Genomic DNA, 23,618 nt, shown 5'->3' with positions numbered 1-23,618 from the left:
AGTCCCTGCGGGCACGTCACAATCCCGCCCGGCCTCCGCCCGCCAGCCCCGGCTTCTTACCCCAGGCTGGCCCGGAGAGGCCTCTGCGAAGGCTGGGCAGCGTCACCAGGGCCTCCCGCTCAGAATGGCCATCAGCCACCGGGCGCCTTCCGCCACAAACAGGCGGACGAACGGCCGGACCTACGGACCGAGGAGGAGGAGCGGGGAAAGGAGGGACGGAGGGAGGGGCGAGCCAATCGCGGCCGTGAGCGTCACTTCCGTCCTTCCGGGAGGCTCGCTTCCGCCGCGTGCGTGCAGCCTCGTTCCGGGGCAGGAAGGGGCGCGCCGGGGGCGGGGCGCCAGGTCTGCGCAGGCGCGACGACCCCGGGCTTGAACCCGCCACTCCCCTCGGCCAGGGGCTGGAGTCCCGCCCCCTGCGCCTTCCCATTCGGAGCCCGGGACGGAGAGGGACATGTCAGTACCCGAGTCTCCGTGTCTGGGTTCGAATCCTGCCTCCCCGAGGGCAGGCAGGGCTGCCTGGCTTGCGTCACAGCGCAGTCAGGTTTGCAGAGCACGTCTCATAACAGGCCCGGGAGGGGGAGTTGGGGGGGCTGTTATCGCCCCCATTTCACAGATCAGGGAATTGAGGCCCACACTGCTACAGCTTCGAGGCACGATCTGAACCCAGGGCTTCTGGGGCTCGCGGATGAAGGGGAAGGACTGTCTCCTCCCCTCCCGCCTGCGACATCCCCTTCCCCAGCGGAGGGTCAGCCCCAACCGGGGAGGAACTTTGCCGAGGTCTCTGTCCTCTCTGATGCCCAGCACGGAGCTGGCGGACGGTGGAGTCGCGTAGTAACCACTAAATAAATAATGGGAGCCCGAGGACCTGGGTTCGAATCCTGCCTGACCCGCATGGCCGGGCGGCCGTCTGCCATCCGTGCCGTTGTCTTGGGTGCCTCCAAAAGCTTCGGGCCCCCACGGCTCGGATCCAACCCTCGTCTACAGGACATCAGTCAAACTTCATTTGTACAGAAAGCCACTGTCGTGGGCACCCCTTGCTTACTGGTCCAGTAAGCCTTCCTGCCTCTCCCTCCAGTGGTTTCTGTGTGTCTACAGACACGTGTGCAAATGACATACACGTACACAAATACGTATATGAGGATAAAGGCAGCTTAGTACTTACATCCATAGAGATACTACACGTATAGTGGTTACTGTAACTAGTATAGTGATAACTGTAACTAGAAATAGAAACTGACATTAGTAAGCACTTTGCTGGGGATGGTTTAATCTCCATCTGAAGATCTTGACCTTTTAGAAAGTGAAGAAACTTTAGATCTAGTGACATCAGCCCCAGGGTTTTTCCTGGAGTTTTTCTTGCTTTGCATTTTTTAGCACAGTCAACAATTAGGGCAATTAGCTTCCATTCTTATCTAAAAGAAATCCAGGGGTTCAGCCAACCCCACATATGCTAATACATTCCATTTTAATGATGCCCGCCTTGACCAAGCACCTAGAAGGTTTATGGTAGTATCAGTCAGCAAGATATACTGAGTGTTCAGTGTGATGCAAGATACTAGAAAGAATTTAAAAAGAAATACCACATCCGGCAATCTGTGAGCTCAAGTCCAGTAATAATGTGGACATGACATCTGTGCATAAAATGTTAACTACCAAGAAAAAGTTATCAAAGCTTTGTATTTTTCATTTCATTTGCTTTTCATGATGGCCCTGATATTATTGAATATTCCTATTTTGCAGATGGGAAACCTGGAAGTTACCTGCCCATGACCACACAGCTACAAGTATCAGAAACAAGATTTAGGCTGCTGAGGCCAAGTCCACCGAAATGCCACCATTACCATACTGCCTTTTAGTATAGTAGATATCTTGGGAGTCTGGAGAAAGGAGTCGCCACTACAGAACAGAATGGGGGAGGGAGGCTTAGTAGAAGAGGAATAGTAAGTGCTTGATTAAGTGATCCTGGAAGGTTGAACTCCACTGTGTGAGCAGATGGAAATAACCCATCTCTCCTCTGCTCAGGAGTCAGGAGCTGCAAAGGATGCAGAAATACCAGATACGGTCTCTGCCTAACACACATAAAACAATCATTACCAAACAGGCAGCATACCACTAAGCTTAAGGTTTTGTAGCACACAACTCTGCTGTGAGAGAAGAGAGGAGAGATTATTGTCATGACTTCATGGGAGATCAGACACCAAAACAGATCTTGAAGATCACGTGGGATTTCAATGGCTAGAGAGCAAGGCAGAAGGAATGATTCTAAGCCAGAGATACAATAGGAAGGAAAGCCTTCCTTATACTTTTCAAAATGGGAATGAACTTGGCATTTTCTGGAGACATTGAGAATAATAACCTAAATACAAGTTAGGGATTAATATAAAATAAGGTTAGAAATAGGGGCGAACCATGTTATTCAAGACCTTGAAAACCAAGCAACAGTTTGTACTAGGGACTTATGGAAAGATACTTGTTGTCCAAAGAGGATCAAAATGACATCACTATGCTAGAGTCAAGTTACAATGTGTCCAACTGTAGCTGATCAGACCAACATGAGCTCAGAATGTTCTGCCGCAGGTCAGGCACAAATAGTCTTTGTGAACATTTGGGGTAAAATGAGATTGAGAAGGGGACCTTGAACTACTTGGGTAGGAAGGGCATTCAAACCTATTCAGAGTCCAGTCAGTTCTGATCTTCTGAGAGGAAGGGGGGATACAATTGTGGGAGGAGCGAAAGATAAATTTAGAAAAAAGAAAGTTATGCCTAGCTTACAGAAAGCCTTGAGTATCAGACCAAGGCGGGATATAGAGCCAATGAGGTTTTTTGAACAGGAAAGTAGCATGAAGAAAGATTGAATAAGAAAGGGAAATTGGAGGCAGAGAAAATATTTTGTCTTTGCATTCCGTGTGGCTGGCATAATGAAACTGGAGGCTGTGGAAATAGAGGCCTGAACCACAGTGAGGGCAATTGATGGGGTTCAGACTCTGAGAACTTCCTTGAACTCCCCTGGAATCTCCTCACTTAACCTGGCTTTTCATACTCAGATTGAGCTCTCCTAGTATCTCCTCACTTAACCTGGCTTTTCGTACTCAAATCTGCGGCCATTGTCTGTTACCTCTTGATTGTCCCACCTGCTTCCCACCTAGGCGCCCCCTAGTCTGATATCTCCTGATAGCCTCCAGCTGTTTCCAGCCTTTGACCCTCCTTGGATTCCCTCCTTGAACTTCTCCTCAAGGCCCTTCCTAAACCCCTCCTCCCATCACCCTGGACACCCCCCCCCCCCCCAGATCCCTCCTATACTCTTTTCTGTGTTTAGTTCCATCTCACCTCCATGAAGGCACTCAGATGCAATCCAGCTCAGACTCTGTCTAGCTGGGATTCTGTCCGGCCCGCTTGTGAATGCAAGCGTTACAAGTGCTTAGGCTCCTTAAGAGGCAACCCAAGATGGCAAATCTTTAATAAACTTTGTTTTCTTTGGCTTTAAGAAGACTTGAGTCGAATTCATTCTAGCACGACCCAGACTGTCAATATTTTGGGGTCCCCATCACCCCTCAACCTTGTCACACTGACTGGATGCGGAGATCGGACATTAGAAGCCAAGACCTTAAGTCAAAGATGGCATAACTAAGAAAATGCTGATGGCAAACATGGGGCGAGACAAAATGGGAAGACATGTGGCGTGGAGAGGAGCAACAGAAAATTTGTCTTGTGGCGTGCTAGTGATGTTCAGTCCACCAAGTTAGTCCAGCAGTATATTTACTTTGGACAAGTGTTGCAAATGAGTCATGATGATTTGAGATCAGATCTAAATAGGAAGCTGAGTGCTTGCATTTGGGAAGTGGTGTAGAATTTTCTGGGATCACAAAGTCCCTTAGTGCCATCTTTTAACCCCAGTATTCTTCTAGGAATACCATATGGCAACAAACCAAGGGGTACCTTCAAAGAATCAAAATGGTAGATGGTCCAAGAGTCAGTGGAGAGGTGCTTGGTAGTGTCAGGAGCCTGTAACCTATGCCAGGATACAGGAAATAGGGTAAAAGCATCCTCACAAACATGTTCAGTAAAGGACATGTATGGGGAAAGGAATGAAGAGGTAATAGATGCAAGGCCCTGGGTTGCACTAGAATCCAGGAAAGATCCAAAGACCCAGAACAAGGACTCTGGCATGTAGATTGTGTGAAGACTTACAGGGTACAAGTTCAGAAAATACACAAAAAGGGAAGAAGGCATAAGCTGCCATCCCCACTGGCCCTGGGACTCACCCTTGTTGTACTCACATCCATCAGAGTATTAAAGAAGCTTTTCAGTAACTTTAGAGATGATGGTATGGAATAATAGAGGGCCTGGTAGTGTTAGTCAGGAAAGAACTGAGTTCAAATCTCAATTTGACTGTTTTGTAGTGGTAGGAATGTGGACAAGTCTCTAAGCCTCAGTTTTTTCATGTGTAAAGAAGATATAAAAATCTTTCTACCTCAAGATATATATATTTTATATATTTATATAAATAATAATAATAAATAATTTTACATAGATATAGATATATTTGTATATATATCTTCCACCTCAAGAGATTATTGTGAGGATCAAATGAAATGTGTTACTTGTGGTAAAATTACACAGGGCACATGTCAATCTTAAAGCACTGTATAATATCAGTTATTTATTTCCAGAATACTTAAGTGTTATAATTGGGGCTATAGTCTCAACCCATTAGCTAAGAACCTAGAATGAAATGACTGGACAAAGATCAGATAAACCATGTCATCAAGATTCCCAGCACACTGAGCAAATTCCTAAAATGCAGAGGAACATGGTTCTGTTACACCTGATAATGTGTAGGAGAAAAGGTCCAAGAGTCTGAGTCAGGGAAAGTTTGAATCAAAACCAGTCATACTCATGCTCCTTACTGGGTCAAGTCACCTAACCAATCACCCTCAGTTGTCTCATCCAGAAAATGGGCATAAATCTCACTTAAGACTATTAACCTTACCTAGCTATTGTTAAGGAATAACTCAGATAGGAAGAAAAGAGAGAGAGAGAGAGAGAGAGAGAGAGAGAGTGTGTGTGTGTGTGTGTGTGTGTGTGTGTGTGTGTGTGTGTGTGTGTGTATCCTTGTAGCCATATAGGCTACAAATATAAATGTAGGCTATTCTCTTTGTTATACAGCAAAGTTGCTTTTTTTTCCTTCTTCTAAATTTAAGGTTTGAATTAAATTCCAATAGAAATGGAATGTGATTAACCAACTTTTCATGGTGTTCTAAATATAGCACCCATCTATTTATACAATTTCCAAATATATACTAATGGCTCTAGTTTAATTGGTTTATTAAAAGTTTCTTAAAATTTTTGTAAGCAAATTAAGTTGCAGGCCAGGATCAATTACTAAGGCTGTGTCTATTCTAAGTAAAGCAAAAATTGGTGGTTAATTTAGTAAAACAATAGTGGTCAAAAATAAAACCGACCCTAGCCTGATTTAGCACATGTGGGTTTGCTATTTATGCTGATGAAGTTAACTGGCTTAATGCCAGATCTTTATTTCACTTCAGAATCACCATCTTCATTTTTGTTCTCTAAGAATTCTCATGGAAAAAGTAACCAGGTTTCATTCTAGAGTGTGAAAGAGCACCCTCCAATGTATAATGAGCAGCTCCGTTAAATTTCCGGACTCCAGAGATAGAAGTACAACCATCACTGCCCTCAGGGAGCAGTCTAGGGAGGACACAGTTTGTACCTATATTTAGGTAGATTCCAAGAGACACAAGGTAGTTGTTTGAGGTATTTTTATGGGCGTGAGTTTAGAGAAGGGATGGCACTAGCAGCTGGGGGCTTCAGGGAAGACTTCCTGGAGAAAATGGCCCTAGGCGTGAACCTTGAAGGCAGAGGTGAGGAGGAAGTAGAGTCCAGACCTGTGGAGCAGCCCCCGTTTTGAGAAAAGTAATGCAGACCTGTGCTTGGAACAGAGTAGACTTCCCACGTTGCTACGGCTTTCTCTCTCTTTCTGCACACTTTGGATTTTCTGTTCTGGCACTTAATTGGAGCTGATGAAGAAACCCATTTAAAGGTTGCCGGAGCTGCCCATACTCCTAAAATTGTCTCCATGAGATTGACGAAATTGGTAACTTTGTTCACATGGGTGTGGGTGAGAGCAGACATGTTCATTCTGCTTGGATATAGGAGAATTTTTTGTCTATGGCAGAAAGAGTGGGCCTAAGGTGTGAGACTTGGCAGCCTCACAGAGTACAATGGGCATAAGAAAGCACACATTGGAATGACTGTTATTTCACAGTAGGATCCCTGTATTGTCAAGGGGCAAAGGAATGTTTCAATACAAATAAAATGTAGGCTTTCACTGGGGTCCTTCTCTCAAGGGTCCTATAAATACCCTCATTCTGAGGGAGTGTTTCATTTCTCACTTAGGGGACTCAGTTCATCTCTTGACACCCAGTATGGAGGGAAAAGTAAATGCCAACAGCCACAAACACTACACTCCCAACAGGAGAGACCAAGGAATGATTTGGATTGAGGATTTGCTGTTTGAATGTATAGCTCTTCCAAAAGACTCCTCCTACTCCCTCCCACACACCAACATATCTTTTAACAAAACCTCAAGAATCTGAATGACACCAAAACATTGACCATGGTAGAGATGAACAGAATAGATAGACGGACTCGGTCCCATTCTCTATCCTGAATTCCATTCCCACACCTCCACATCTCCAAGTGGATGTCTTGAAATCAGTGTGTACAATGTGTGCACAGAGCTTACCTTCCTCCCCCATTCCCATGCCTTCCCTTCCAGACATTCTCTTTCTGTTGAAGGCATTACCATCTCTCCATCCCAAGTTTACCAACTTGGCATCCCTCTACTCACACTTCATCACATCCAGTCAGTTGCCAAGCCTAGTCCATTCCACACCCACAACATATCTCTATCCCTTTTTCTCTACTCCCTGAGCCATCCCTCTCTCTAGTCAGGTCCTCATGGCCTCTTGTTTAGACTTTGGCCAAAGCCCCTAATTAGACTCCAAATTTTCCAATTACCTCCCTCTCCAATCTGTTCTCCACACGCCTGCCAAAGGAAAATGCTTTCCCTGCTATAGAACTTTCACAACTTTTGCTTTCTACTCAGCAAATCAGCCAAAGCAAGGAAAAAAGTGGATCTAGTTGATGTTGGACAGTTGTAGGAGGCATCCACTAATTCATCTTGGTCTCTGTGACATGGTCCATGGGACTCATTCTTTTAGATGAAAACTTCTTGGTTGGTTTTATCAAACTATTTTTTCTGTTTATTTTTTACCTTTGTGATAAGAAGAGGTTTCTTAGTTGGTTGTTGTCCTTCGTCTTCGAAGGGGACCAAAATGACATCACCATTGTAAAGTGAAATTTCAGTGTGTCAGACTGTGGCTGATCAGACCAATACAAGCTTGGAACGCTCTACCACAGGTTGGGCACAGATAGGCCCTGTGAATATTTGGGGTGATTATCCCAAATTTGAGCATCCTGTGTTTACTTTGTGCTGTCCCAATTCTGCTTTGCTCATAGAGCACAGCACCTTTTGGATGTGGGCACGCCATGCTGAGTAGTCCTGTGTCGATGTCTCCCATGTTGCACAGTCAAATCCAAAGTTCTTGAGAGAGATCTTAAGTGTCCTTGTATTGTTTCTTTTGGCCACCATGTGATTGCCTGTCCCATGCAAGTTCTCCATAAAATAGTCTTTTTGGCAAGCATACATTTTGCATTCAAACAATGTGGCCAGCCCATCAGAGTTGCACTCTCTGAAGCATAGTTTGAATACTTGGCAGTTCAGCTCGAGCAAGGACTTCAGTGTCTGGTGCCTTACCTCAGAATCTTCCTAAGACAGTTCAAGTGGAAGCGATTCAGTTTCCTGGCATGGTGCTGGTAGATTGTCCATGTTTCACAAGCATATAACAATGAGGTCAGTACAATGGCTCTGTAGATCTTCAGTTTGGTAGTCAGTCTAATACTTCTTCTCTCCCAAACATTTCTTCAGAGCCTCCCAAACACTGAGCTAGCTCTGGCAATGTGTGCATCAATCTCACTGTCAATGTGTACATCCCTGGAAAGTACACTACCAAGGTAAGTGAATTTATCCATAGCATCCAAAACTTCTCCATTTGTTATAACTGATGGTTCTACATGTGGATGGTGTGGTGGTGGCTGATGGGGCATCTGTGTTTTTTTGGTGTTATTATTAGGACAAAATGAGCACAGGCAGCAGAGAATTGATCCATACTTTGTTGCATCTCAGCTTCAGAGGTTGCGTTGAGTGCACAGTCATCTGCAAACAGAAAATCATGCCCCAACACTCCCTCCACTTTGGTCTTGGCTTGTAGCCTTTTCAAACTGAAGAACATACCATCAGTACAGTGGTTGACTTTGATGCCGTGTTCATTCTCATTGAAAGCATTTGTCAACATGGCTGAAAACATCATGCTAAAAAGCATGAGAGCAAGCACACAGCCCTGTTTCACTCCATTGGTGACTGGGAAGGCACGAGAGCTTTGTCCATTATCCAGAACCCGGGCAAACATGCCATCATGAAATTGATGTACAATATTGATGAAGACAACCAAATTTTGACATAATTTTTCATAAATCCTCATGACTAACAGTGTCAAAGGCATTGGTCAGATCCACAAATGTTGTGTACAGACCCTCTGTTCTGCTCCTGATTTCCTAGTAGGAGAGAACAGACAGAAATGCTTTGCAGTGATTTCCTTTTGCCTCTAGGCTAAAACACAGATTCTTCAGGCTGACACATAAAACCCCTTATTACCTGGTCCTAGCCTACCTTGCCAGGTTATTTCATAGTACTTACCTTCACACGCCAGTGTATGAGCTATTTCCCCAAACTTAGCAGTCCATCTCCCACCTCGCATCTTTGCCTAAGCTAACACCAGGAGTGAAATGGATTTGTAAACCTCCTGTCTGCCTTTTATACTCCCTAACCTCCCTGAAACCGGAGCTCCTTTCTTTATCCCTTCTTTTGTTAATGTTTTTACAATCCCGAAATCATAGTGTAAACTATTTAGATGGTACAAAGTGAGGCTGGAGCATGTAAATTCCTTAAGGGCAGAGATTTTTAATTGTCTCTATAACTTCCATAGCCTACCTTTGTGCCTTTCTGGCATATAATAGGTATTTAAGAGGAGCTTTTAGGTCCCAGAAGGGTGTTGGTTCAGTACTTTCAGTTGTGTCTGACTCTTCATGATCCCATTTGGGGTTGGGTTTTTTTGGGGAGCAGAGATACCAGAGTGGTTTGCCATTTCCTTCTCCAGCTCATTTGATAGATGAGGAAACTGAGGCAAATAGAATGAAGTGACTTGCCCAAGGTCACACAGCTACTAAGTGTCTGAGGCCAGATTTGAACTCATAGAAATGACTCTTCCTGACTCTAAGCCCTACTACCACCTAGTATGGAAATGCTAAGGAAGATGGCTTTTCTGGAAGAAAGGCGGTTACTGTAGGTGAGGGCAGTTCTCTCACCCTCCTAGAATCTCTAGAGCTAGAGTGTTTTGGGACTTGGGGTGCAGTGTGAGACCAGCCTGGTGTCATTTCTTAACAGTGTTTCTAAGATTTGCTGCCCAGCTGTTGCCCAACTAGAAGTTTGGTCCCTAGTAGCCAGCTCCTTCTCTATTCACAGAGACTGCTCTTTGTCCTTCGTTTTCAAAGAGAACCATAGCATCAGGGAGGTGCTGCCATGACATGCAATGAATTGGATTTAAATGAAGGAGGGCTGTGCAAAGTCACCAGCCTCACTTTCTCCTTGGGAGCCATCTGGGTCCAGTGGCCAGATGTGGATCAGGACAACTAGATGCCCTGGATGCATCTATATTTCTTTTTCTCTTTCTTTCTCTCTTCCTTCCTTTCTTCCTTCCTTTTTTCCTTCCTTCCTTCCTTCCTTCCTTCCTTCCTTGCTTCCTTCCTTCCTTCCTTCCTTCCTTCCTTCCTTTCTTACCTGCCTCTGTCCAAAAAGAATGTAAATCTTACTCTCTGAAACTTTTTACAGTTTTTTCTCTCTCAAAGACCACCCTTAACCCCAGATGCCTTTGGTCCCAGACCAAGCCCTGCTTGGTCACTGTTTGAGCCTTGATTGGCTCAGAATGAATGTAAATAACAATTGTTTCTATTTTTGCCAGAAATCCTGGAGATCTTCCCCTCCCAGACCTATTTTTTTTAAAGTGGCCGTTCCTTGCCTCATTTTTTAAATTATTATTTATTAAACCTTAATCACTGAATCCTGTTAAAGGTGGAAAAGGCCCCTGGACTATCTCCAGTTGTCCTGAGAAATATCTGGCCACTGGACCCAGATGACTCCCAAAGAAAAAGTGAGGCACAGTCCTCCCTCACTATAATCCAATTCACTTTCATGTCATGGCATCACCACCCTGATGTCATGTTCCTCTTTGAGAAGGAAGGACAAACATTCCCCAGTTGATAAATGGTCAAAGGATATGAACAGGCAGTTTTCAGAGGAAGAAATTAAAGATATCTATAGTCATATGAAAAAATGCTCTAAATCACTATTGATTAGAGAGATGCAAATCAAAACAACTCTGAGATACCACATCACACCTATCAGATTGGCTAACATGACAAAACAGGATGATGATAAATGTTGAAGATGTGGGAGAGTTGAAGCACTAATTCATTGTTGGTGGAGCTGTGAGCTGATCCAACCATTCTAGAGAGCAATTTGGAACAGCTGAGGTTCAGCAATACTGGGGGACTCCAAAATACCAACATGCCAGGTCCTGCTAGAATGAGTTCGACACAAGTCTTCTTAAGGCCAAAGAAAAGCAAAGTTTATTAAAGATTCGCCATCCTGGGTTGACTTTTCAGGAGCCTAACCTTTTGTAACGCTTGTATCTACAAGCTGGCCAGATAGAATCTCAGCTAGACAGAGTGTGAGCTGGATTGAATCTGAGTGCCTTCATGGAGACAAAATATAACTTAAATACAGAAAAAGACTGAGGGAAGCATCCAGGTGTGGCCAAATAGTCTGGGGCCCCAGGAATGGTCTCCATAGATCAAACCCAGGGAGGATCCTGATGGGAGTGGCTGGTAGTCCAGACCATCCACAATCCATGCTGGGCAACTTGGACGTCATGAGAATGCTAAGTAGTGGGGAATATCAGGAGGATGCTAGGATCAAAGGAAGAGAATGCTAAAGGGTGATCAGAGAGGGAGTATTTGGCCTGAGAGAGATGGAAGGGGAATCCAAGGAGCCCCCCTCCCTCCAAGGCCAGACTTTCCAGAGCCCTGCAGGCGAATGTGACAAAAGTCCTCCTGATCCAAGGGGAAAAGGTCTTGGCTTGGGCTTGTACCCCATCAGAACTATGCCCAAAGGGCTACAAAAATGTGCATACCTTTTGACCCAGTAATCCCACTTCTAGGACTGTATCCCCAAAAGATCATAAAAATGGGAAAGGTCCCACATGTACAAAAATACTTTTAGCAGCTCTCTTTGTGGTGGCCAAAAACTGGAAATCAAGGGGATGCCCATCAATTGGGGAATGGTTGAATAAATTGTGGTATATGAATATAATGCAATACTATTGTGCTATAAGAAGTGACGAATAGGAAGACTTCAGAGAGACCTGGAAAGACTTATATGATCTGATGCTGAGGGAAAGGAGCAGAACCAGGAGAACTGTGTACACATCAACGGCCACAGTGTGTGAGGATTTTTTCTGGTAGATTTAGAAATTCATTGTAATGCAAGGACTTAAAAATTCTCAATGGCCTTTTAAGGCAAAATGCCTTCCACATCCAGAGAAAGAGCTATGGAATTCAAAATCAGAATGCAGCAGATCATCTTCTTTTGTATTATGTTTTGGTTTGTTTTATGATTTCTCCCATTCATTTTAATTCTTCTATGCAACATGATTAAGGTGAGGGTATATTTAGTGGGAATGTATGTATAGAACCTATATAGAATTGTATGCTGTCTTGGGGAGGGCGGGGGGAGGGAGGGAGAAAAAATCTAGGTTATATGGAAGTCATTGTGGAGCACTGAAAATAAATTAAAAAAAAAAAAAGAATGAAGGAGAAACGGCAGCAGCAGACCAGTTGTAGAAAATGTCTGAGTTTCAGTAGCAAGGTCTGTAGATCTTTCATTTGCCTCATCCCAGGGAGAGAGTGGGGCTGCTAGATGGCTCTGTGAATAGAACTAGAATCAGGAAGACCTAAGTTCAAATCTGACCTCATACACTTGCTAGCTGTGTGATCCTGAGCAATTTACCTAATCCTGTTTGCTTCAGTTTCCCCACCAGTAAAATGAGCTGCAGAAGGAAATGACAAATCCCTCCAGCATCTCTGCCAAGAAAACCCCAGATGGGGTCACAAAGGAGTCAGACAAGCCTGAACAAGGGATAGATTGCTAACCATTGAGAGAGAAGCTGTAGAAGGATGCTCTGAATCAAACCTTGGAGGGAACTGGTCATTAGTCAGAGCCTCCTAAAACTGATCCTTTTCTCCCGTATTCTCACCCCCTTCTCCACAATTTATCCTGTCACTCTTGTGTATGTGGTTGTCTGCATGCCCTCTCCCCATTAGACTAGGAGCTCTTTGAGGCAGGGATTGTCTTTCTTTGTGATGCTTAGCAGAGTGCCAGGCCCATAGTTAGTGCTTAATAAATGCTGATTAATTCACAATGCCTCCTAATTCTCTTTAGCAATTTGCTGATTAATTCGTGAAATCCTTTCAGTGGTTATAGATTGGCACTGATCTAGTCACACTTCATTGCTGATACATCTTGTGGATTGATGATTCATCTATGGAGGATACTGACCAGGTCTAAGGTCTGAAGACATGGGAGATGACAAAGTTAACTATTCTACCCTGGGGCTTCAGTCTTGACTTTGGCCTTCCTGCTTATGCACAGTCTTCTAGGACATGCATATCTACTTCTATATCCTTTGACATCTTCCCTTATACTTAATACACTTTGTCCTGACTCCTTGGACGCCCCTGATCTTGCTACTGTGCCCCTTGCCATGGCTTTGTTAGGCTTGGGGTAATTGGACACCACTGTTAAGCCAAAGGTCACTAGAGATGACCATTGTGAAAATATTGACTCTGGAACATCAGAGCAGCCAAGACTACCAAGACCTTTGTGTTGCCCAAGATTGCCTCATGAAAAAACATATTTCAGAAATCATTGAATATGATGAGTATTTGCAAGTATCAAATACATCTAATTTATTTCTGACTTTCATAACACATTTGCCCATTCCAAAAACAATAATTCTGGAAAGACCACGAGTATATAAATGCATCTTTATGTGGGGGGAAGGGGCAGAGAACCTAGACTAGTCATTTCAAACGTGTAGGAAATACTGCCCATGAATTCCCCCCACAAATGTACGTAAATGAGAATCAGTCAGTATTTAACCTAGGTTCTGAAAACTTCTCCTCCGTGAGTCAGGGGCAGAACTTGAACCTGGGTCTTCCTGACTGAAACCAGCCCTCTGTGTGTTATACCTGCTGCTTCTCATACAGGAGAGGCACTTAAGAGGTCAAAATGACTTAGCTGTGGTTAGACAGCCAGTGACAGAGGTGGGATTTGAATCCAATTCTGTCCTGTATCATCCTACATTGCCATTGTGTGCGTGTGTGTGTGTGTGTGTGTGTGTGTGTATGTGGGAGCTCAGGCACACACTTGCTGAAACTGTGTTTCCATTAGTGTGGGGAACTCCCCAGGGAAGACATTCCCTCCACCAGTACTGAGCAGTACCCAATCTGTGACTTAGTCTGAGAAATTTCAGGATCTTTCAGACCCCCAGGCCCAGAACCCCACAACCAGAAGTAATCAGGAACAGTTCTTGACCCTAGGTCTCCTGGGTTCAAAGCCTAGCTCTCATCCTCACCTCCTTTCTTAAACTTACAAGTAGGTCAAGTTCAGTATAAAATGGGGATAATTAAGCAAAGACAGCTTGTGAGCTAAAGAGATAGGGATCTTCAGGGCCTCACCCTCTTACAACAATCTCTTCCCATAGACAAAATGCAGTGCCAGCCAGTAAAAAGAACTCCAGGCTTGTGATCAGACCTGTTCACAATTGAATAGGAAGACAGGAGACAGGACAAAGAATCCCAGCGCTGCCATTTTGTGTCTGTGTTACCTTGGACAAGTCACTAGAGATAATAATGCCCTCTCTGCCTCACTGGCTTCTGTCAAGAAAGTATTTGTGCAAATGTGAGTCAGAATTTTAGAGGGAAAATCTGGGCTGTGCAGAAGGGTACTATGTCAGTGTACAAGAGAGTCGGGGAGCCTTGGGTTCAAATCCTACCTGCTTTGAGGAAGTTGCTTCACATACTTTAAAATATCACAGAAATATAAGTTATTCTCACCACTGGGAAGATCAAATGAAATAATGTAAGTAAAGCAGTAATGTTAATTATTGCCATCATCATCATCATTGTGATTAACCTTCAACCCTGTTGATGGCTATCAGTGAGATTGCCCAACAAACAGTTGTTTCACAAATGCATGTTCATTGCATGTCAGTTAGAAGGATAAAGGGGACCTATTACACAACTAGTAGTAGTAGGAGTCATACCACTACTACCAGTATGAATATTACTACTACTACTACTGCTGCTGCTGCTGCTGCTGCTGCTGCTGCTATAACTACTGAGATACAGAGACAAAAACAAACTGACCCTCCCCTCAAAGGGCTTTAACGGAGGAATGTCTACACTTGGGGAGGCAGACATGGATGAGAATCTAGTAAATGAGACGGAGAGGGAGCTATCCGTTAGGTAAGTCATAGAGGAATTAAGAAAGATAATGTTAAGGCAGCCAAAAGGAGCCACCCAGAAGGGGCAGCGCAGAGTCAGGAGCTCCAGAAAGTGCACTTCAGAAGGTTTGCCAAGTGCTGTGCTTTGGGGATCTTGTTTGATCCTCACAATAATAACCTTGTAGCCTCGGTGCTATTATTATCCTCATTTTACAAATGTGGGAACTGAGGATGAGAAAGTTAAGTGACTTGCCCAGGGTCACACAGCTCATAAGTGAGGCAGGATTTGAATTCAGTTCATCCTGACTCCAGATTTCATTCTCAATTCACCATGCCTCCTAACCCTCTTTAGCAATTTGCAGGATCATGGGCAGCCTTGGAGAGTGAAAATTCAGGGGAATAGGAGGTTAGAGCTAAATTAGAAGGGGTTAAGAAGGACTAGGAGGGCAGTGAGCACAGACAACTTTTTCTAGGAATTTGACTATAAAACAGAAAATGTGTCTAGGAAGACAATAACCCAGTGGAACGGCAATGACAAATGAAGGATTTTTCAAAGCATGAGGGAGAAAAGTCAGGGGTTAAAAGATTGAAAATGAGAAAGTACAGGATTGAGAGGTCAATGGAGGAGAAGGGAAGAGACACAGTCAGGAAAGTGCACAGGTAAGAGACACACTGTGTGTGTGTCACTGCCAGGATCTGCAGCATGAGCACAGCTACAGAAGAGCTGGGGATAAAACATCCAGGCGTCAGATCTCAGACCATAGAAGACCCACGACCAAGCAAGGATGTTCACCTCAAGATAAGGTGATCAGTGAAGTTTAGATTTTAATAAGAGAAATCTGTGTGCCCAAGGCAGAATTCTCTAGGATTAATTCAGAATCCCAGGCAGCTGAGATCCTGAATGAGCCCCACCCCCACCCCCACCCCCACCCCCAGCCAAAGGACAGACCTTATATTTCAATCCATTTCACTTGATGTCATCAGTGGGAGTCCTCTCTCCACCCACCACTATTTTAAGTTTTTTTTTTGTTTTCAGTTACATGTAAACAAAAACTCTTGACATTCAGTTTTAAAAATTTTGAATTCCAAATTCTCTCCCTTCCCTCCCTGCTCCTTGAAAAGGCAAGCAAGTTGATATAGATTATGCATTCTGCACCTACCACTTACCAGACCTTCTTGGAGGATGGCTGAAGCCAATCACCCTGCAGCCAGCCTGGCAATGAGCCCTTTCAAACTTAGCTACTGGTCCTCAAATGAATCCACCCTTGGAACTACTTGAAACCTGGCCAGAGAAGGACCAGGCAGGCCTCATGTTGCCCTGACCTGGGAGAACCCAGAGTGACTTTAGCACTGTGATGAAACCCTGGAGGAGAACTTTAGCCTAAATGTTTAAATTGCGTATCAGAGAGGAGAATGAAGACTGAACTATAGGGAATTCCCAGGGGAGGGAACTCCTTCCACTAGTGCATTGGTGTTATAATCTTACGGAGTTGTTTGGGCCACTAAGAAGAGTCACCAGCTCCGCAGATGTCACAGGCAGGGCTTGTGGCTAAAAGGCTGGCTCTCTGTCCACTGGTTAGGGGTCCTTAGACTGCTTCCTTTCTTTTTCTTTTTTCAGTCTTTTACCCTTTTGGCAGTCTGGTGAAATCTATGGCCTCAAAATGTTTTTAAATGTGTAAAATAAATACATAAGATGACAATTAACCAGTTATAGTGAAAGAAAAATGTAATTCTTTCCCATCCAAGTTCCTGGACGCTCTGAACTCTATCCAGGAGCCCCAAGGTTAAATACCTCTGTGCTATGAACAAGTTGCTAGAGGCCCAAAGATCTCTAGAAATAATATCTCCTCAGGAATGGAACTTCACATTCTAAACTGTCCCAGCTACCTTGGGGCAGTTGGTGGCCTGGGAAGGGTCTGGTCTCTTTTGCTGTTTTGTTCAGTCATTTCAGTCATGTCTGACTCTTTGTGACCCCGTTTAATGTTTTCTTGAAAAAGATACTAGGGTGAAATGATTTCATCTTAGGTTAGATTTGAACTCAGGTCCTACTAACTTCAGGGTCAGCACTCTATCCATGCTGGTCTCTTTACCTAGAGATATTTGCTTTTGACTCATCTAAGTACTCTGGAATGATAATCTGAACAGTCCTGAATCAACATGTAGTGAAGTTGTTTGTCATTTCTATACTGATGCTGGGCAGTAGCTTATTTTGTTCTTTGCTGGTACCAGACGGATATCTGGGCATAAATTACATTTCATGCCCACCCTGAAGAGGACGACTGAGTGAGCCATTAGGTTTTAAGGCTCTAGGGTACTTTTAAAAATATGCTAAAAATATACATGTGCTCTGAATGTAATAAATGAGAGTGACAAAAATATTTTTAGCACAACACTAATCCTTTTACAGGATATTATTTTGAGTAGGAGACTAATTGGTAGTAAATAACTCCAGTTAAATTATAAATGTAAGCAATTTGACCAGATGACATAAGGATTGAAATTCGTTTGTTCTCATTTTATAGTCAATAAAATGAAAAATCTGTCATTCAAAATGAGAAGGAACTCAAGCTTATTTGAAATGCAGGGCAAGTATGACCAACACTGGAGAAAGGGATGGAATGCTCTAAAGAAACCTTCCTCATCCCTCGTTTTTATGCGAACTCTTTGAAATTAGAGATTGTATATATTCTTTGCGTTGGCATCCCAACACCTAGTACTGGGACTGAGCACACAGTGGGGGCTTAATAAATGCTAGTTAGAGGCAGCTGGATAGTGTTGGATTTGAACTGTGAGCAGGAATTGCTATCCATCCTCACATCCTCGCTAGCCCTGTGAGTCTGGGCTAGTCACTTAACCACGAAATACTACAGTTTTCTCATCTGTCAAATGGAGGATGGAAATAGCACCTACCTCTCACAGTTGTTGTGAGGATCAAATAAGATAAAATAGGTCAAACATTTTTCTAAGCCCTAAGGCTTGTATGCAGTATATACAATATATAATATACAGTAAATAGTATGTCAATACTAGCTATTATTAAAAAGATAAATAAATTCCTACATGTTAATTGATTGATTGTATATGCTATTTCCTGATAAGATGTTCAGGGATGGTTTTTTCTTAATAGCCTAAAAGCCTACAATAGCTTTAGTGCCTTGTTCATAGTAGGCCCTTAATAATTAGCCAGTCAGGATTCCCATTGCTAGAAGTTCACCTAATGGAAGGTCTTGTGTCACTCAGATCTCCACCTAGAACCAAAAATTTAAAAATCTGTCTACAGACATGATGTTCCATTTTCAATCAGAGTGGACATTTCAGGGTCTTCCTTGGGGTCTTTGGTTACCAAGAGAAACCACTGACCATCAATTTATTGATACCAACTAGCCCAATTAATAAATTAATTGTTAATTACCCAGAAACTCTGTCTCTTGGGGGTTTTTATTCATCTCAGAATTATCCTACCTGGTCAAGGTCTTTAAGGCAAAGAGTCCCATCACCTAAATTGGCCTGCCCCAATTAAAGGATCCCTAAAGCACTCTGCTTGTTACAACAAACCTAGCTTGAGCTTTCTTTGATGTAAAAGATACAGTGTTGACCATGGACTCAAGGCAATGTAGATTCAAAATCCGCTGTTTGTAGCTTGGAGAAAGAGATCATCAAACTGTACTAGAATGGTGGGCCCCAGACATTATTCTCTGCTCCAAGACAATTTTAAGGGACATTTTTCGGAATCCAGAGGAAGAAAATCACAATATATGTAAAATAAGAGTCTGCGTTAACACTCCAGGATTGTAGAGTAAGTTCTCATTCTTCTGGGACCACCCTCTGGGAGGAACCCCCCAAGTTACTATCCATCTAAAGCTAATCAAAGGCAGTGGAAGTGGAAGTGGAAGAGGGCACTTCTGCTGGGTGGGTTCTAATCTCCTGATCCTGATCCCTTCTGGTGCCATTTAGATAAGTGGGTTATCTCCATTATACTATTTCCTTAAGAAATCCCTTTCTTCCCTGTTATTCTGGCCTATCTCCCACCTTTCCTAGGAGTTTTCCAGTGATTTTGGAAAGGGATTCTGATGTAAATATTATTTCTAAAGAAATGATAAAGGACTTAATAATATTCTACCAAAACCCCAAGAAATGACAAAAGATTGTTTCAGGAAAACCCATAATTTTTGTAAGAACTGATGTCAGTCAATAAATATTTATTAAGTGCCTATTATATGCCAGGCAGCTAGGTGGTACAGTGGATAGAACTGGAGTTAGGCAAATCTGAGTTCAAATCTAACCCCAGATACTTGCTAACTGTGACCCTGGGCAAGTCACTTAATCCCTATTTGCCTCAGTTCTTTGTCTGTAAAATGGAGCACACACTGGAGAAGGAAATAGCAAACCACTCCAGGATCTTTGACAAGAAAATCCTGTCGACTTCTTCCACAAGGTCACATAGAGTCAGACAGTATTGAACCACTGAACAGCCACAAACGTTCCAGGTTCTGTGCTAAGTGCTGGGAATAAGACAATCCCTGTCCTCAAGGAACTTAAAGTCTAATGGAGGGGTGTGTGTATGTGTTCATCCTTCATTGCTAAAGAAGACCATGCCATCAGAGAAATGATGACTTGACTTGCACTTGACTTTGTTTTGAGGGAGGGAGGGCTGTGCAGGTCACCAGTCTCACTTCTCCTCATCTGAACCCAGTGACCAGATGTTCAACAGGATGACTAGAGATGACCCAAGATGAGGCAATTGGGGTTAAGTGAGTTGCCCAAGGTCACACAGCTGGTGAGTGTCAAGCGTCTGAGGTGACGTTTGAACTCAGGTCCTCCTGACTCCTGCACTGGTGCTCTATCCACTGCACCACCTAGCTGCCCCAACTTGAAAATGACAATGTACAAGTAAACTATGCACGATAAATTTTAGATAATTCTCAGAGGGAAGGCACTTGAAATAAGAAGGCTAGCAAAGGCTTCCTGGGAAAGGTAGGATTTTGACTTGGACTTGAAGGAAGCCAAGGAAATTAGGATTCACAGATGAGGAGAGAATGTGGAGGCTGACTAGCATTTATTAAGCACCTAGTATGAGCCAAGCACTGTGCTGAGTGTTTTACAAATACTATTTCAATTGTTTGGTCCCCGCACTTACCCCATAAGATAGGTAGATGTTAGGGAATAAGCCAATAGAGGGAGACATTGAAAAGGAGTGAAAGTGGGAAGATGTCATAAGGGTACAACTGACAGACCTTGGCAACGTCATGGGTATTGGGGGGGTGGGAGGTAGGTTTGGGGAGTGAGGAGTAGAGGATTCCAAGGTTATGTTTGAGGATGACAGTGCCCTCGATAGCAATAGGGAAGTTTGGACTAGGGGAAGGTTTCAGTAGGAGTGACTGATGAGTTCAGTTTTGAATGGGTTGAGTTTAAAATGTCTACAGGACAGGCAGTTAGAAATGTGAGGCTGGAAGCGAGTAAAAAGGTTGGAGCTGGGTAAGCTGATCTGAGAATCATCCGTGCAGAGATGAAAATGGAATCCATGAGAGTTTATGAGATCACCAAGTGAAGCAGTGGAATAAAGTGAGTAGAAGAGGGAGAGCATGTTTGTTACATAATAACATCGTCAACACAACTTGAAAAGACAAGATCTCTGCACAATGAAATGATTGACCACAATTTGAGAGGACCACTTACGAAGCATGTGACGTGCTTCTTGGCCAACAGGCAACGGACTTAATATGTAGAATAATATAGACATAGTTTGGATGTGGCCAATGTAGGGAGCTGTTTTACTTCACTGTGCATATTTATCACAAAGATCAGTATCAATAGTTTATTATATTAAATATTAATATTATCAAATATTATATATGAAATGATGTGATATGATATATGATATGACATGACATGATATGATGTGATACGATGGTATCATGTATTATATAATATATATTATTATAATATATATAATATAGATTATTTATTTATTAAATATAAAAAATAATATACCAAAGTTGTTGTTTTTCTCAATTTGGGGAAGGAAGAGAAAATAACAGCTTTTTGTTTTTTTAAAAAAAAGATTGATTACCAAAAAAAAGAGAATGAAATTTCTTTGAGGATGTAGGCAGTTTCATTTTAATCATTTGGGATTTCCAGAAGATCACTGTGCACTAATGGAATTGATGTTGTATTAGCCATCAGTTATTTTAGTCATACAAAACGATGCTATTATTAGCTTTGACTTAAAATAAGCAGCAAAAAAAATTCCAGCTGAAGGCCACCTTCTTCAGTTACTCTCCCTAGCTGCCTTTCTCCGTGATCCAGAAAAGATTATCCAAAAAGATAATCCAAAAAAAATGAGACCAGTGTTCTGTTCATTCTACTCACCCAAGCTCAGCCTGCAGAAGCACTGCTTGCAACACTCATCTAGCAACAGAAAAGCAAACCTTACCTTGGTAAAGACCAAATTTTGTTCATGGAATCCTAAAGGAAGAGATCACATAATAGGAGGTGAATAAAGGACTGACTACATTTCTTTTTTAAAAATTCTGAATTTAACAAACATTTCAATATCAAAGTGGAAAATGAAAAAAGAATTAAATGTGAAAGTTACTATGGAAAGCTTGAGGTTTTTTGAAGTATAGAATAGATGCTTAGCTGTTACTTTCACAGTTGTCCTACTTGTCTTTGCTTCCTTTGGAACTTCCCCCTGTTCTCTTTTGTGCATATTTTAATGCTCCAATAACTCTCTTTTCCTTCCTCCCTTTCTTCCTCCCTCCCTCCTTTCCTTCCTTCCTTCCTTCCTTCTTTTCTTTCTTTCTTTTTTTCTTTCTTCCTCTCCTCCTTCCCTTCCTCCCTCCCTCCTTTCCTTCCTTCCTTCTTTTCTTTCTTTTTCTTTGGAGGGGGCAACACTATCACTAGCTTCCCTCTTTCCCTAAATGCAGGTCCCTAATAAAAACACGAAAAACACAACCTTTGTAGCAGAGCAACATAAGCAGCGGCTATCCTTTGCTCCTGGATCTCCTCCTCTCTTTCACCAAATAACCCCAGGGCTCCTGACCCCAAGGAGTCTTTCTACTTTCTTCTCTTTCTACTCTACCACACTGCTTTCAATATCAGGACACTCTCAAGATCTCTCTTAAGAACTCTGGAATTAACTAAAAATCAATTAATTAATTAAAAAAAAAAAAAGTTGAAATTGATTGCACAACTTGAGAGACACTGGCACAGGACCACCCAGCATGGCATGCCCTCATCAGAGAAGGTGCTGTGCTCTGGCAGCAAAGCAGAATTGAAGTAGCTCAAAAGAAACAGGAGAGGCACAAATTTAGAGAATTCCTCGCCAAGTGCTCAGATGGAGTATTTGAGCCCAACCTGTGGTAGAGCCTCCTGATCTTGTACTAGTCTGCTCAGCCACAGTCACACACATCCTAACTTGACTCTAACAAAGTGATGTCATTTTGGTCCTCTTTGAGAATGAAGGACAACCAACCAACCAGTTAACTGGATCTGGAGTCAACCTGAAGAAAGGAAGACAGGAGAATTCCCTTTAAGTATTCTAAGATACAGACCTACAAAGCCGTAGGCTCAATTCTCAGTTTTGATGTTTCCTATCTGTGTGCCTAATGATCAGGCCTATGCTCTAATGGTAGCCAAATCACTTCAAGAGTAAGAGAGTCCCTTACAGAAAGAAGCAAGGTTCCTGCTGGCAGATTTATGGTAGCACATGCACAAGAGTAATAGGGATGGACAAGCAAGGAGGGGTGGAAATCAGCATCATTAGAGCTCACGGAACCTTTTCAGTATGGTTATTATGGGCAAGTCACTTGACCTGTGTCCCACCCAGAGATAACCAGCCAGATGAATTTTACTGTTCTCTGGCTTAAAGGGAACATTTATCAGTTAAACAGTGTAACATTTTTTTAACACCCTTTTAAGGCTGATTATAAATTGAAGGAATTTATAAAAGCTTCTTTCATTCAAGGAAAGAATCTATTGGCCCAGCTGGAAAATGGTGAGGACCAGCTGGCAAACAGCTAGCAGAGAAGTGGTTTCCTATGGTACACATATTCCCGAATGGACTAATGATATCAAAGCTTTCAGGCCAGAGTTGTAAGTTATCCTAAGCACATGGGTTTTCCTTCTTCATATGCTTCCCTGCCAGGTTTCTCTAAGTCTGTTCCTGCTCTTCCATTAGTAGAAGAATGGGATCTAAGTTTATATGATTGTAATGTATTCATTATTTCTGCATTTGCTTTAATAAATAAGTACTTGCAGTGTTATTACTTCTTTTTTCTTATTGCCAAGTAAGTGATTAGGTTTAATATCTAAAAGTGTTACCCTTGTGAGTACCTGGTTGTGTAAATGAAAGCACGCCATGGGAACTCAGGAGCTGGCTTTTTAGGTATTAGTCTCTTAAGTCCTTCTTTGGCAACCTAGATTTGTCAATGTAAGGGCAGAAAATGAGTACATGTTCACATGCCCATATAAGAAGTGTGAGATGCTAAAGAGGGTGTAGACACTTCATGCATCTAGGTAGTGCCTAGTTATCATCAAAATAGACAAAAAATGGAAGGTCATGTTTGGGAAAAAAGGGCTAGTAGCTCTGGAGATCAGGCAAGACTTCATACAGAAGACTGTCCTTGGGCTGAGCTTTGAAAAAACTAGAGGTTCAGATAGGCAGAGATGAGGAAGGGGAGTGTCCCAGGAATGGAAGACAGTCAGAACAAAGGCATGAGGATGGGAGATAGAATGTAGTGAATGAGGAATTAGGCCAGTATGAGGGGACTGCAGAGTAGATAAAAGGGAATAATGTATAATAAGTCTGGAAAGGTGGGCTGGGACCAGCTGGTGAAAGGGGTTACATTTTATCCT

The 23,618-nt window shown here is 42.8% G+C and overlaps 1 protein-coding gene across 4 annotated transcripts in view; it reads right to left on the bottom strand.

Annotated features, from left to right (window-relative positions):
* TAX1BP1 (Tax1 binding protein 1) overlaps positions 1 to 340 on the bottom strand; it is a 66,468-nt gene extending 66,128 nt beyond the window's left edge. For all 4 annotated transcript variants that reach the window (XM_072651015.1, XM_072651017.1, XM_072651016.1 and 1 more), the window contains exon 1: positions 61 to 340. The gene's annotated coding sequence lies outside the window, so the exon portion shown is untranslated. The remainder of the gene's footprint in view (positions 1 to 60) is intronic.
* Positions 341 to 23,618: the final 23,278 nt, after the last annotated feature.

The sequence above is a fragment of the Notamacropus eugenii genome, chromosome 3 (assembly GCF_028372415.1).
Source record: "Notamacropus eugenii isolate mMacEug1 chromosome 3, mMacEug1.pri_v2, whole genome shotgun sequence".
NCBI lineage: Eukaryota > Metazoa > Chordata > Mammalia > Diprotodontia > Macropodidae > Notamacropus > Notamacropus eugenii.
The sequence above is the reverse complement of the archived record's forward strand: the minus strand, read 5'-3'. Positions and strand labels throughout refer to the sequence as shown.